Source organism: Equus przewalskii, chromosome 3, assembly GCF_037783145.1.
Source record: "Equus przewalskii isolate Varuska chromosome 3, EquPr2, whole genome shotgun sequence".
NCBI classification, from domain to species: domain Eukaryota; kingdom Metazoa; phylum Chordata; class Mammalia; order Perissodactyla; family Equidae; genus Equus; species Equus przewalskii.
Genome location: NC_091833.1, coordinates 3238662 through 3255000, shown reverse-complemented (window position 1 = coordinate 3255000; position 16339 = coordinate 3238662).

Sequence of the window (16339 nt, the reverse complement as noted above, 5' to 3'; positions counted from 1 at the left end):
CCAAGGTGGCGGCACATTTCAGCTTGTTGGCACACATGTAAATGAAGTGCTACCACAGGCCTGGGCTCCACTCCACTTGAATGAAAGCTTCCAGCCGCCACACAGTGACCGGGAGGGGGCCAGACTTCAGGATGGGCCTTGAGGGGGCTGCAGGGGGCTTTCTTGTCCTGAAGGCAGAAGGCGCCAGGCTCCAGGCCGAGCCACAGATAAAATGTCAGGGTCCAGCATGGTTGACGTGGCCAGCACCTGACGGCCATGTTGAAGAAGCGACACTTTCACCTTTTATCAAACAAATTATCCAACCCACCTACAGCCGCTGGCTCAACCGCCACCCTTCCCCCTCGTTTCGTGAGCTTGAGCAAGTCATCTAACCTCTCTGGGCCTCTCTTCTAAGTGGAGATAGCAAGAGAACCCACTTAGAGAGGATTCAATGAAATAGCCACAGAGAGTGCTTAGTGAAGTGTCTGACGCTTAGTAAGTGCTCAAGAAATTGCTTGTGGCTGATGTCATTCTTATGACTAGGTCTCTTAAAGCCCTGCTTAAGAAAGGTTGGAGGCAGGAGGAGGAGGAAGAGGAAGAGCGGGGACGTCACAGATGAAGTCACCCAGACGGAGAGAGGCTCAGTGGCTGTTCCAGGCTCCCCGAGCTGCAGAGAGGACTGGGGTCACAGCCAAGTGGGCTGCGTGGTCCATCTCGCGGGCCCTCCCGCAAGTCCAGCCTGGGCTCTGGCTTCCTGAGTCACCCTCGCACCTGCCACATTTTGTCTCATGAAGGAGAGTCACAGTGTCTTCCAGGCAGTTCCATCAAAGGATTCGACTTTGAATTAAGGGCCCGTACAACATTCCTGGACACCACGTTTCAGAGCAAGTAGACTCTGCTGTGGACATCATTCTTAATTCCTGGGGTATCTCAGACTTCCCTGGAGGGGAAGGGAAGGAACGTGCACTGAGCAGCTGCTATGGGCTGAATTGTTCCCCAAAGGTCGTATGTAGGAGTCCTAACCCCCAGCACCTCAGAATGTGCCTGTGGCCTTCAAAGAGGTAATTAAGGTAAAATGAGATCATTAGGGCGGGCCCTGATCCAATCTGATGGTGTCCTTATCAGAGGAGGAAATTTGGACACAGACATACAGAGGGAAGATGAGATGAGGACACAGGGAGAGGTGACCGCCAGCCAAGGAGGAGGCCTCGGGTGAAACCAACCAGGCCAATGCCTTGATCTTGGACTTCCAGTCTCTAGAACCGTGAGAGAATAAATTTCTGTTGTTTAAACGACTCAGTCTTTGGTACTTTGTTATGCAGCCTGAGCAGACTGATACAGCATCTTCTACGTACGTTACACCATTACTGTTGGCAACGGTCCATTGACGTTGCTGTTATTCTCATTTTAAATATTTCCACATTAATCGGGATGGACAATCTGCTCTCATCATCCTGAAACTTCAGTGGCTAGCACAGTAAAGGTTCATTCCCCATTCACATAGTAGCCCCGTGGGGGCATCTGCAGATGGGGCTCTCCTGGGCAGCTCTCCTTCAGGGTGACAGGGGCCAGACTCCTGCCATCTCTAGTCACATGTGGAGAAAGACAAGGAGGATTGCTCCTGGGGAAGGTTTACAGAAGCCCAGGGGTGGAGGCATCACTTCTGGCCACATGCCATTGCCAGAACTCACTCCCATGGCTGGTCCTAACCACAAAGGAGGCGGGGAAGCATGGGTTAGCTGAGTTTCCAGGAGGAAAAAGGGAACCATTTAGAACAACTAGCAGGTCTCTGCTACAGGAAAAGATTCAGAGATGAAGTAACCTGTCAGAAGAAACAGAGAAAGTTAGCTACAGAGCAAGACCCGTGACCTGCTCACTGGAGACCTGGTCATCCTCGCCACCAGCATCTTTCATCATCAGCAACAGCAACAGGCGTTTACTTGGCACCTACTATGTGTCAGATGCTGTTCTGGACACTGAGACTCAGAGCTGGGTAAGACACAAGCTTCCTGTCTCCTTGGCGAAACAAGCTACATGCCGGGAAAGAGAACATCAGCCAGACCCAGTCCTGGTTAGGACAGAGTGAGAGCTACACGGGGCCAGGCCCCCAGAGCCTCTGGGAAGCTAGAGCTGGAGATGGCCACTGAGGGAGGTGGGGTTGGGGCTGATCCACACAGGAGGAGGAGTTGGGAAGATGGAGAGGAAAAGTTGGGCATTTCAGAGGGCAAAAGTGATGGGTGAGGGCAGAAATCCCAGGCGCCCGCTCTGAAGAGGGTTTGTGGGGTGTCAGTGAGGCTGGCGTGGTGGGAGGGCCTCCAAGGTCGGGCTAAGTTTCGTGGAGCAGTGGAGAGATTGGGGCGGAGTGTGGGAGATGCTGTCTCTGCCCCATAACCTCTGGGTCCTTCTACCCGCCAGCGTCCCCCTTTGCCTGAGGGTTTTCTCTGATGGCCCAGCCCTGCATGTCCACTCCACCCGTGGGGAGAAGCACTGGGAAATCAACATGGCCCAAGAGTGGCTCTGGACCCCAGAGGGGAGGTCACGAGGGGAGCTGGTGTGCAAATAGCCCAGCTCCCCGACGCTCAGGGCGGTGGGGTGACTCCGAGGCGCGTGTCTTGCCCTGGCTCAGGCTTTCTGGCAGGATAGGCCCAGTAGTCCTGTGCGGTTCCCTGCGTGAGAACGTGCCCTTTATTGCTGCCTTCCCTTCCCCATCTCCATACCCACCTTTGCTCGTGTTTCCTGGGATTGTCTTCCAGATAAACTACTGAAACCAGACTTACAGGCATCATATGGCTCTGTCATAACCACAAAAGAAACTGCCGGCAGGTGTCCAGCAGGTGACAGCGCACCAGACTCCCCCTCGTCACGGATCCCAATGTGTACAGATGTACGGATGAGGGAGGCGGGCTCACTCTCTACCAGGGGGCACCAGGGGCCTCCCCAGCCCCCCTACCTCCTCGTCTCCTCAGAGCCACCCCTCAGCCCTCCCAGAGAAAGTCGCCCTGCCTTGGCCTCTCCGGGGCACCTGCTCCATCTCTCCAACCTGGCCCCTTGCACTCCGAGCCAGTAGCTTCTGGAGACCCAGGGGTCAAATATATTCACACTTCTTCTCTCCTCCCACTCTGGACCCCCATGGAGCGTCTTGAGGCTTGCCACATCTCTCTTCCATAAGATTCTCTGAACACTCAGTCATGTGCCAGCACACAATTCATGTGCAAAGTCTTAGCCCTGCCAAGGGTCCCACCTGGGAAAAACCTCCCAGGCCAGCCCTGCACGGCCCCCCTGGGCTGTCATCACCCCTGACCCTCGGTCACCTTGTGCTGGCCCAACCTGAGACAGTCTGGTTCGACCGTCCCTGGATGGGGCCAGTCCCCCTCTGGGCTTGGGGTGGGTGGTGACATGGGAGGGGGAACAGGGACTCCCTCTGGGACAGCTCGATGTGGACTGGCAAGGGGAGATCATGAGCAAGTACAGCTTCAGGGGAAAGCCCCCCTTCCCAATACAGAGAGTGCAACGGTCGAAAACACATCTGAACTGTGAAAAGCGCATGGAGTCACTAGTGAACCGTGAAACCCAAGCCACAGTTCTGTTTTATGGTGTGAAAACGGCAAGTGGTTTATCAAGAGGGGAAAACACATTTTTAAAAATAAAATTAAAAAAACTATGCGCCCAGGAGAGGTTGGCTGGATTCGGAGTGTCCTGGGGTCGGCAGGACCCTGAGTGATCCACTCCCACCTCGTGATTGTTCTTTCTGCCGAGTCTACTGCCTTAGGCTGGGGTTGGAAGACCAGGATGTGAAATAGGGAGCTCATTTGGGAGGCAGTCCTCGGAAGCACCAGCAAGGGAGTGGGGATGGAGACAGAGAGGGGAAGGAAGCCAGCCAGCTGCGTTAACAAGCAGGTCACCACCATGTGAGCAGCTGGGGCTGGCGCCCACTGGGGACTCAGCGCGCACGCCTCAAGTGTCCCACCAGCAGGGCGAGAAAGCTGTCAGTCATTGCTGAAGTCTGAACCCAGGGCTGGTGACTGCCCCGCACTTTTGCTATGGAAGTCCCTGAAGCCAGAGGAAGCATCCAGAAAGAGCCACAGATGTTGCAGTAGAAAGCCTCAGGCGCAGCGTGGACAGGAGCAGAGCACCAGCCACACCTGCTACACCTGCTACACCTGTGTGGAGAAGGACAGAGCTGTGTGCTCCCCAGGGTTCGCCTGGCTCTGAAAGTGCTGCCAGCATCCCCTAAAGCCAGGGCTGAGGGAAACTGTCTGTGTAGGTGGCAGCTTCATCGTGCTCCTGAGGTCCTCGCAGGTGGAGAGAGGGCCCTCTCCCCTCTGCTCAGCACCAGGACTGATGTCCAGCCTCGTCTACCTCTAGGGGCTGAAAGGGGCCCTCTCCCTGGCCATCTTCTGGCTGCTTAAAAGGAAAGAAGCCGTGGCCCAGTGCAAGCCATCCCGGCCTCCACCCGCCCACCCCTTAGCAAGGTCGCTGAGGGGAGAGAGGGCTGGGACACTGCTGCAGACACTGACAGATGTCAGATGGCTGTCTCATTGCCCTGCTTTGACAACTGTGCCGAATTAGGTCAGAGCTGCTGGGGGACAGGACCTCCGGCCTCCTGTGACTTCTCCACTCCCAGAGCAGGGCCCCACCTCCTCTGATCTTGAGTGAGAGGAGAGGGCTTCGTTGCAGGGAGTCTCCAGAGAAGGGGTTCGCAGAATCTGAAGGCCAACTCCCGCCTTTCAGTCTTGGCTCCTCAGAGAACCAGAACCTGATGAACGGAATATTCCTGGAGTGGGAGGGAGCCTGGGACGCAGGCCTGTCTTGAGCAGAAGGCGGGGGAGGGCCTGTCAGAGTTTCTGCGCCATGCACTCCCTGCACAATCGGTTGATCGATGGCAAGAGGCAGGAGCATCTTCTGACACCTGGACCGCAGGCTGACAGCCAGTAGGCTGCCCCTGCACGGACGCCCCAGGTGAGTATTTTGCACCTCACCCTGCTTTATGGCCCTGCAGGCGCCTCTCCTGGGAACTTCCCCGTCCCACCCTTTGCCACTCTCCCCGCAGGTTGTTGGCCTTGTCTTTTTTTTTTTTTAATTTTTTTGGGGGGGTGGGAAATTAGCCCTGAGCTAACTACTGCCAATCCTCCTCTTTTTGCTGAGGAAGACTGGCCCTGAGCTCACATCCATGCCCATCTTCCTCTACTTTATACGTGGGATGCCTGCCACAGCATGGATTTTGCCAAGCGGTGCCATGTCCACACCTGGGATTCGAACCAGTGAACCCCAGGCTGCCAAAGCAGAACGTGCGCACTTAACTGCTGTGCCCCCGAGCCAGCCCCGTTGGGCTTCTCTCTTATGTTTGGTAGCTTTTTTGGGTTGCGTGGGTAGGAACATTTTTCAGTTATATGCGTACAATTTTCTTCTCCTGCTTTTGCCTATGATGTCTTTTGTCGACTGGGAGGCCACTCATCCTGGCCCAGTCAAGTCTAAGAAATCCCTTAGCTGTCCCGGGGGGGTGCTGGGCTCCTGGCTGGGGCCCCATCACTGACCTGGAGGCTCAGGAGCCGCTGCTGGAAGCTGCAGAGAAGGCAGCAGGGAGTGCTCAGAGGGGAACCGTCATAAGTGAGTCCTTGCCGACAAACACGTCTGGAGACATCTGAGCCTCCGGGACCCCAAGCAGAAGTCCTCCCGGGGGATCCGCCCCGCCTGGCATTGACAGGGACTCTGCCAATGAGAGGCTGGGAAGGCCTGTGGGAGAGTCACTCAATTACCCATGTCTGCCAAGCCTCCAGGGGCCAGAACTGGGTTCTGCCTAATGGGGGGACAGTGGAACCAGGACCCTGTCCTGAGAAGTTTCAGTCTAACTGGGGCAGAGGAGGTAGACCCACAGGGCAATATAGCACAGTGGTTAAGGCCTTGGCTTTACTGCTGTCGGACTTTACTGCTGTGTTACCTTGGACTAGTTCTTTGGCTTCTCTGAGCCAGCCTCACCCTCCTCATTTGTAAAATGGAATGATAACAGGGTTCACCTCATAGAGCTGTCTAGGGGTACAATGAGTTACTACCTGTAACTAGCACGATGCCTAGCACACAGGAAGTGTCGTACAAACTTTTTGCTATTTCTATGTGAAATCCGAGGGAGCAGCAAGAGGCCACCGTGTGTAATGAAAGCTAAATTCTGCAGAGCTGGCTTGTGGAGGTCAGGGAGGGGACAGATTCCTGCACTGCCTGAGGTAGAAGCAACCTAAGGGATCAGGACTGGACCGAGGCACGCTGGCCCTCAGGCAGGCCCTCGGAGCACGCAGATCCATCCATTCTGGGCTTAGCAGAGAGGCTGCACTCACGTCGGCCACCGCAGCCTCTCTCACCTCTGCATTTCTCCAGCAACGCAGCTCCGACCCCAAACTGCACCCCTATTCAGCCAAACAAAACCCCACAGTTAGCAGACTTTCCGCCTGAGAAGGCAATGTGAGGACCATCCCTTGTTATTCAAGCGTGTTCCTTAGGGGTTTTCCTCTCACCCCCAACTGGCTTATCAAAGAGCTTCCTCCAGCCATGTACAGCACACTCCCGGATGGTGGGGCCTAGCAAATACGACTTGTCCCGTCTTGCTTCACTTCCAGTGACCATCCCCATGTCCTACCACTTATTCCAGCCCTGTTAGGGACCACCTAGTCTTAGTTTGATAGTAGAAGAAATAAAGACCCAGAGAGGTTCAGTGATTTGTCTTAGGCCACACAGCAGGTTAGAGTCAGAGCCAGGCCTCCTGACTTTCCACCAAGGACTTCCATCAAAAAACCCATTCAATACCGTGTCTACTCGGCAAGGGAAACAGAAGAAAAAATAAGCAAGTGGGACTCCATCAGACTAAAGAGCTTCTGCAGGCACAGGAAACCAGGAACAAAAAGAAAAGACAATCTGCCAACTGGGAGAAAATATTTGCAAATCACATATCCAACAAGGGGTTAATCTCCATAATATATAAAGAACTCACACAACTTAACAACAAAAAACAAACAACCCTATCAAAAAATGGGCAGCTATATGAACAGACGTTTTCCAAAGATGATATACAGATGGCCAACAGGCACATGAAAAGATGTTCAACATCACTAATATTAGAGAAATGCAAATCAAAACCACACTGAGATATCACCTTACCGCTGTTAGAATGGATATAATCACCACAACAAAAAATAAATGTTGGAGAGGATGTGGGGAAAAGCGAACCCTCATGCACTGCTGGTGGCAATGCAAACTGGTGCAGCCACTGTGGAAAACAGTATGGAGATTCCTCAAAAAATTAAAAATAGAGATACCATCTGACCCAGCTATCCCACTACTGGGTATTCATCCAAAGAACTCGAAATCAACAATTCAAAGAGACCTATGCATCCCTATGTTCATTGCAGCATTACTCACAATAGCCAAGACACGGAAGCAACCCAGGTGCCCATTGACTGATAACTGGATAAGGAAGATAGTACATATATACATGAAATACTAGTCAGCGGTAAAAAAAGACAAAATCATCCCATTCTCAACAACACAGATGGACCTTGAGGATATTGTTTTAAGCGAAATACGCCAGACTGAGAAAGACAAACACCATATGATTTCATGCATATGTGGAAGATAGACTAACACAAGACAAAGACAAAGAGGACAGTTTAGTGGTTACCAGGGGAAAAGGGGGTAGGGGGTGGGCACAAGGGGCGAAGGGGTACATTTATATGGTGACTGACAAATAATAATGTACAACTGCAATTTCACAATGTTATAAACTATTATGACCTCAATAAATTTTAAAAAGTTAGCAAAAAAACATTCAATCCTCTACATCCGGCTAGGGATGGCCAGCACAGCCCACGTTGGAGCTTTTCACCTGCCAGGGCCCTGGAGCCAGCTTTTGGGAGTTCTGGTGAGGGAGACCAAGGAGGCGTACCAGCTTCTGAGGCTGGGGCCCTCACTGCCAACCCCAAGCACACCCACCCATCCCACCACCAACCCCGTTAATGCATATTTTATGGGGCCGTTCTCCCTTCCTTGCAAACCGTGTCATTAATCTGCTCCCTAGCTGTGCAGAGTAACATCCCTCAAGAACAGACGGCTTTCTGAATATTTTATCATTCCTCATTCCTTCTCCCCAAACTAATATATATTTACACAGTCTACCTCCTGCAGGAGAACTATATTGTTTTCTCTCAGTGCCTGAGAACTTAGACACAGAATCGCACGTAAGTAAAAAAATGTATGCCTTGCTATTGATGTTGAAAGCAAGAACCAATCATTTATCAAGCTGTGAGGGAAGCCAAGAGTAAGATTTGCATATGGTAAAAAAAAAAAAGAAGAAGAAGAAGAAGAAAACAGCCCCCTCTCTACAGAGGGAGGCAACAAGAGGAGGCAGACCTCTTTCCTCCGTCTCTCGCAGGGACCTCAGAGCTTCCGCGCGTCCTTCCTGCGTTTGGCAGATCCTGGCGGCATGGTGAGCAAAGAGCTATTTTGTCAGGAGAGACAAAAGCATCCTACTTAGAGAGCCAAACTGAAGAGACTAAAGTTCTTCCAAAGTTTTACAGCGCCATTTTTATCATCGTGGAGTATTCCTTACAAGGAGGATTCGAACATTTCTGTGGCCCTTTTGTTTCCTTGTGCATTAGTCCGTTTTGATCCCAAAAAACAGGCTTATGAGATGGAAAGGTAGAGATGGTGACCCCCATTTACAAATGAGGGAAGACAGACTCAGAGAGGGTAAAACGCTGGCATGCAGGTAAAAGGGTTAAAAAAAAGCCATTTAACAGTTAGTTTCAAAGTCCCTTTTAAAGAGAAAAATGTGTTTAGAAAAGCATCTTGCTGGGCACTTTGTGTGCAACGGTGGGGCCTTGACGGGCACGTCTGGAAGATGAGGAAACTACTTGCTCTCATATAAGGGTTTAGCAGGGACCAGGGTGAGCTGGAGGAGAGAGAGTGGGGCCGCCGTGGCAGGAGCCCACGTAGGAAGGTACTGAGTGAAAGACTTCCCTGGGGCGAGGGCCAAGGCGCTTTCCCAGTAAGGACACGAATCCTGATTTTAGCTCATCAGCTTCTGTGATGTAACCTTCCTCCTGAACCACCAGCCAGCAAAGCCTCAGCTCAAAAGGACAACGTGTGTGAGAGGCATTTTGGGGGAATGCAGGAGAGAGGTTGGATCCACTCTGGGGCTAGTACAGGGCCGGAGAAGACACCATCATGGAGGAGAGATACCAGGGAGAGGTCGGGGGGCAGGGAGTCAGAACCAGACGCAATCGTGGAAGTGCTGGCACGGAGAAATCCGCAGAAATCTCAGGAGGGCCTGGCTGTCTATCCATGCCCACTCCAAGATCTGAAAACAGGGTTTGAGTCTATTTTATGCACGTCTTAGAAATGGAGTGACCTCCACTGACGTGTGAGTTACAACAAGATGAATGAGGCAGTACCCAGCTCAAAGGAATTTTGTTTTTAGACTATAAAAACAGAGAGGTAGGTGCCAGGCCATGTCACCCACGTGAGGGGACGCGGCCCAGGATCAGAGCTGGTGGGAAGTAGAGAATAGAAACAGCCTCCAGACTCTGAAAGCACCACCTCTGCCTCCCCAGTGCGGGGTGGGCAGGGGCTCTGCCTCAGCGCCTCCCTTCCCCTGTCTAGGTCCAGTCTCTGCCCTTGAAACTTTTTGCATCTAAAGGGTGAATTCTACGTGAAATAGATCAGGACGCCTATGTTCCAGGCCCAGCTCTCCAGCAGCCTCACAGCAACCCAGAAGACTTCTGCCCCTGTCCACTTTGAAGTAGTCCCGGCCTCTTCTCACCCTCTGACCTCTCTCCTGTGGCCGTCGTCAGCCTATGGCTTATGCGACAATCATAGCTGTGGCAAGAGCACCTGGCCAATGTCCTGTCTCCCCCAGAGCACTGACCACGTGGGTCAGGATCCCTCTTCCCTGATCTCTCTCCCTGCACTGGCCTAAGCAACGTGGCAGGTCCACCTAACTTGTCTCTGGGGTCCATGGGGGCAGACAGCAGCCACAGACCCACCACCAAATAGACGAGTGGGAAGTGCTGCGCAGATGCAGGCGTCCTCGTCATTGTAGAAGATCGCGAAACTCATCACGACAGGTGCCCTTTATTAAGCATGAATCTGCTCCAGGCTGTGGGTGTCCTCATTTGATCCTCACAGTGAGAATTAAATTAATGATGGTGGGTACCATCACGATCACCATTTTATGAATAAGGAAATGGAGGCTCCAAGAGGCTCACTGGTCGCCCAAGGTCGCATAACTGGCCAGAGCTGGGATGCACACCCCAACTGTGTGACTCCAGATCTCACGCTCTTCAACGCATGAATGATAAACTCTCCCTGGGGTCTTTCTCCTGCAAGAGCACAATGAATATGGATTGGGCTCCCTTGGCCTGAAGTCTTGTCCCTTGACTAGGACTCCCCAGGGTGAGTCCACGCAGTAGGGCTCAAGATGGGAGGGCAGATCTGCGGTGTGCACCAGGATGTGGCGGCCCCTTCGCACCCTGAGTTACCCAGGCGGGGAGACCCCAGGAGGTTTCACAGACACTTAGGTGAACCACAAAAGAAAAGAATTTCATTCCACCCGCTTATCTCCTAACCTTGTAAACTCAGGATTAGCAGATCAAAGGCGGCTTTGGCACAGCCGAGGGACAACAGTGGCTTCAGAGAACAGTCTGGGCTCCATCCTTCATGATCAAATGAGCTTAAGTCATTGATAAATAAACAGCATTTTGAATTCCTCTAATTGGGCGTGCAGATCACGCCTGAGCTGCATCAGCCCAGTTAATGAGCTAGAGAGGGCCGTGGGGAATCCAACAGTGGCCACAAGGAGGGGTTTCAAGGAACAACCTGGACAGGGGCAAGAGTCCCAGGACTGCCATCCTCAACAAGCTGAAGAGTTAAAGCATCTGCTCTGAAGCCAGAAGAGTAGGGTGCAAACCCCCAGCACTGCCACCACCGAGCTTGGCGACTGCGGGCGGGGTGTGTCCCGTAGCCTAGCTGCTCCTCCATTTTCTCCGCTATAAGACAGAGAAATGATTGAGCAAGGAGTGGGGCCCAGAGTCGGAGCAGGAGGCCAGAGACAAAGCCAGCTGTTCACCACCTGGCTGAGACCCTCCAACACTGAGCCTCAGCCTCCTGGTCCGTGGAAAGTGGTCACGGGGGAAGGAGGCACTGCCTGTAGGGCACTTGGCGAACGCTTAACCAGTGGTTGCTGTTACGGCCTGAATGCTGTGTCCTCAATGCTATTAACGACCTGTGCCAGTCACTGCCCGTTGATCCCAAATCCTGTCCTTGCCCTTCTGCTCCGCTCTGTATCACAGGAACTACATTCCCCAGACTCCTTTGCTACCCGGCTTCCGGGTTGGTTTGGCCAATGGGAGGCACTGTAGAGAGTGCGAGGAGGGAAAAACCAAGGTATTTCTATCCTCAAGCCCCATCTCTGTGTCTCCTGTGGTGTCTCCAACAGAGACTGTGTGGGGTCTCTGGTCCCGCTCCCACCTGACAGCCCCCATGCCGAGTCCAGCCCTGCCCCAGCTCCCAGGCTCTGGTAACAATGCCTCCTCTCTCTGCCCCCAGCCCCAGGGCAGCAGCAGCTTCCTGCTGTCTTGTCTTTCTCTGTTTGGCTTCTCAGCAGTTATATCTCTTGTGTAATCAGTTTCTCTATTGCATTCTCTGTCATTGAAAGACCTGGAGGGATTTCGGGCTGATAGGGACCTCATTCATCTGTACAGCGGTAATTCACAACCGCTCTTAGCCAGGCAGAAGCAACAGAGACACGCAAATGAAGGCCCTGCCTCGCGTTCGGGTGGATGCCTACGTGAGGTGTTAGGAGCTGCCCCGGGTGGGGCAGAGGGCTCATGGAACTGGCAACAGAGCATCAGGCCCATCTGTTCCTCAGGCACCTCCACCTCCATGACAGCCTATGAGTTGAGCTTGAATGAATGGTCCTGCTGACAGATAAGCAGACAGAGGCCCAGGGAGGTGAGGCAATGGAAAATCTTGGGCTGGAACAGAAGGAGCCCTGGAATAGGGTCACACACTGGGGATTGCCCCTGGGGCACCAAGCGACCTTGAGTAAGTGCCCTCCTTTCTCTGGACCTCAGTTTCTCCATCTGAGAAAGGAAGAGCTTGAAAGAGGTGATCTTCAAGGTTCCCTCCATTCCCACGCTTGGCAGCTTCTGATAATACATCAAAAGGCGAGAACATAGGAAAAACACCCTGAGCTGTGAGTTTTGACTCGTAACCTAAAGAAGGTAGCAGGCCAGGCCTCGAAGTGTGCAGAGAGTGCCCCTTTGGGTCGGAAAGTCTTCTTTCTAAGCCCGGCTCTGCCATAACTCCCTGTGTGGCCTCAGGCAAGCCACTGTCCTCTGTGAGCCTCAATTTCCCCAAAGGAAAATGGAGCTCCCTAGCAGCACCTTCCCCCAAGGGTTGTGCAGCTTAAAAGAGATGATGTGCAAAAGCGCACTAAGCACAGAGTAGGCGCTCAGGAATGCTAGCTGCACAGCAGCTGAAACTTATTTGAAAGGAAGGCAGGGGTTGGGGAACAGGAGTGGAAACTTGACAGAAAAAGATGTTAATTACCTAGGATTCATGGACAATCAACCCTGAGATGGACACTGCACCTGCTGGGACGTCGCCTGAGAGGGAGCTGGAGTGAGGAAAGCCAGGCACTCCGGCAGCCAGATTACGTTTCAGAGCCGCAGAGGAATCTCAAAAGGCTGACCAAGGCTACATCCTCTCGCAAACCTGCTCATCTCAGAAACGTGCTCGTCCCCTCCCCTGGGTGACCCAGAGCCAGCACCTGGAAAGGGGGGCAGTGAGCTCCCATGGGAGGTGGCCACCCAGGTGTCGGAGATGGCCAGCTGCTTCAGTTGGCTTCACAACAGTGAGGAGCAACCAGACCCCAACCCTAGGGGAGGCCCAGCTCAGGCCAGTGCCTCCAGTGCTGGGCACAGATTGTGTTAACTGCGCCGATGGCTGCCCAGCAAGGGAGAGGCCTTGGGTGAGGGGGGTGGACAGTGGGTGACCAGCCTGCTTCTTTCAAGCCCCGGGCACACTCACATGCTCTGCCTAAAAATACTCTGCGCGACCAGACGGCTGCTGCTGGCAGGCTGGACTGTGCATAAAACATCAGCGGTCAGGTTTCCTCCTCTGAATGGCTTCATTCAGAGCGCACAGGGGTGAAAGGTTTATGGGAGAGATGGCTGCGCTTCCTGGAGGGTCTGCAGCCCTGGCCTCCGCCTCGACCTCCCGTTCTGGACCTGGTTCCTTGGCCCCGAGGGCAGCCCACACAGAGGGCTCCCGGGCGGGGGCTGGCTTGGAGCAGTTCGCTTCTCCCAGTTCCACCCAGGTCTTCTTCTGAACCCCCTTAATGAAGAAAGAGGGGCTGCTCTGGCAGGGCTCAGATAGCCCTGGATTTGAATCCTGCTTCTTCCACATTGCAGCTGTGTCCAAGTGTTTGTGTGTGCCCCTCCTAGCAGGTGAGGAAATGTGCCCAGAGAGGTGGAGTGAGTTGCACAAAGACAGCTAGCTGTCTGACTCAGAGTTATTTACTGCTGTGCCCTTCAGTCACGGTCCAAGGACAGAGTGGTTCAAGGCTCACGGAGGAAAGAAATGTCCAGCCGAAGCTTATGTGAGCTCCATGATTCCTGAGAGGGATGGAGTCAGGGCCTTCCCACAAAAACAGCTCCCTGCCTCCTTTCTCCCTCCCTCTCTCTCTTCCTCTTTCTTTAATTCATTATTTCCTTTCTTTACTTTCTCTCTTTATTCACTCAACAAAAATTTCCTTATAAATATTTTCTTAATAATAAAAACATATGCTCATAATAAAAAAAGTTTCCAGAAAAGTAGAGTTAAAAGAATAAAAATTTCCCATAATTCAGCTGTTCCAGTTATCTATCACTGCATAACAAGCCACCCCAAATTTACTGGCAGAGAACAACCATTTAATTATCCTCATAGACTCTGTGAGTCAGGAATTGGGACAGGGCACAGTGGGGATGGCTTGTCTCTGAGCCATGACGTCTGAAACCTCAGCTAGGAAGACTCAAACAGCTGGCGACTGGAATCATCTAGAAGCTTCTTCGTCCGCATGTCTGTCCTGGGCTGGGATGGATCAGCCGAGATGTTGACCCAAGCCCTCCTCATGGCCTCTCCTTAGGCTTCCTCACAGCATGACGGCCTCAGGGGAGCGGTGAGTCTTACCTAGAGGCTCAGGGCTCCAAGACAGAAGCTTCTAGCAAGTGAAGGGAAACCCCACAGCCTTTCACACCGTCTTGGAGGGTATTTGGAGTCACTTCTGCCATCTTCTGTTGGTCAGAGTAGCCAGAAGCCACCAGAGTCAAGGGGGAGAAACCACAGTTTCCACTTCTCAGTGAGAGAGAGGTCATAGGGTCTGATGCCACGTTTTAAAGCCACCACACCCTTCCTCCGAGACACCAAGCCCTGGTGTCATGGCATCTGAATTTCCTTCTGGATGCTTCTTTTTGCGTAGGTGAGTTAACGCTGTACAAACAATTTTGTAATCGCATTTCCTTTTTCAGCTTGACATTGGATTCCGAGCATGTTCCCTTGTCATTAAGAACTCTTTGTAAGGGCCGGCCCTGTGGCGTAGTGGTTAAGTTCAGTGTGCTCCGCTTTGGCAACCCAAGTTCACCAGTTCGGATCTCAGGTGTGGGTCTACACCACTCGTCAGCCATGCTGTGGTGGTGACCCACATACCAGGTGGCGGAAGACTGGCACAGATGTTAGCTCAGGGCTAATCTTCCTCAAGCAAAAAAAGAGGAAGATTGGCACAGACATTAGCTCAGGGTGAATCTTCCTCATGAAAAAAAAGTTCTTTATAAACATCATATTATAATAATTTTTTAGGCTCTAAAACATGTCCATGGTTGACGTATTTTAAACTATAAAGTCTAAAAGAGAAATTAAAATCACAATTATGTCACCTGCTACACATACAATTTTGTCTCAGTCCATCCGGGCTGCTGTAACAAAATACCACACTCTGGATGGCTTATAAACAACGGAAATCTATTGCCCATGGTTCTGGAGGCTAGAAGTCCAAGGTCGAGAAGCCAGCGTGGCCGCCTTCTAGTGAGGGCCCCTTCCTTGTTTGTGGCCAGAGCCATCTCGCTGTGTCCTCAGTGGTGGAAGGCCTCTTTTATAAGGACTAATCCCACTCATGAGGGCCCCTCTCTCATGACTTAAGCACTTCCCAAAGCCCCCACGTCCTCAGACCATCCCCTTTGGGGGTTAGGATTTCAACATATGAATTTGGGGGGACACATTCAGACCATGGCAAGTTGTAATCCTGATTTTTTTTCACTTAACATTATGGGATAACCAAGGTCCCACATCTTCTGCACCACCATCTTCAGTGGCGCCTTCTGACTCCATTGTCATTGTATGGGTATCTAGAATTGGCTGAAGAGAGCCCTACTGATGGATCGGAAGCTGCTTACAGTGCAGCACTGTTGTCGGGAGCAGCAACACTGACATTTTGAGCGCCGGCGCGAGCCGCGCCCTGCGATGGGTGCATCACATGTGCAGTCTTCTCGACAGCCTGTGGTCATCGTTCCTGTTCCACAGCCATCATTAGTAATGAGACCTAGTACTTACTGAGCACCTACTATGGGCCAGCATTCTCCTGAGTGCTTCATTTGGAATAACTCGTTTAAATCCTCGCTGCGACCTGCGAGGGAGGTGCCCCCCTCACGCCACAGACGAGGACGCTGAGGTACAGACGGTTAGTAACTTGCCCCATGGTGCTGCCACAGCTGCTTGTAACTGCAGAACCTGGACCCAAACCTAGGTCTGACCCCAAACCAGGTCTAAACCACGGCACCAAACCACTGAGGTCATGGGGGCTGGCTTCTGTCTGGGAGGGGCCAGCCCCGAGTGAGAAGGAGGGAGTCAGAGCCCCAGCCCCCAGTGCCAGCGAGGGAGCTGCAGTAGGTGCATCCTCCGGGAGATGTGACACCCCCCGACCCCGGGGCGCCTGGAAAGAGGCTGGGAGGTGCAGGTACGAGAAGGGCCGTGTCCAGCGCAGAGCTCTCCGGGCCTTTGGCGGCTCTTAGGGGCAGAGTCAGGAGCAGTGCGGAGCAGCGCCCCCGCCAGGAGTTGAGCATGGCTCGGACAGGCCGGCTGGTTGTCTCTTGGCTCCACAGGAGCTCGGGGCCTCCCACCAGCGCGCCTGACATCCACCACTGCAGCCAGGCCTTTCGAGTCTGCCCACTTCTTTCCATCCCCATTGCCACCATCCTGGTCCAAGCCACCGTCTCCTCTCACCTGGACTGCTGTAAAGGCCTCCGAGCTGGCCGCCCCTTTCCCGCTCCTGGGCCCCGTG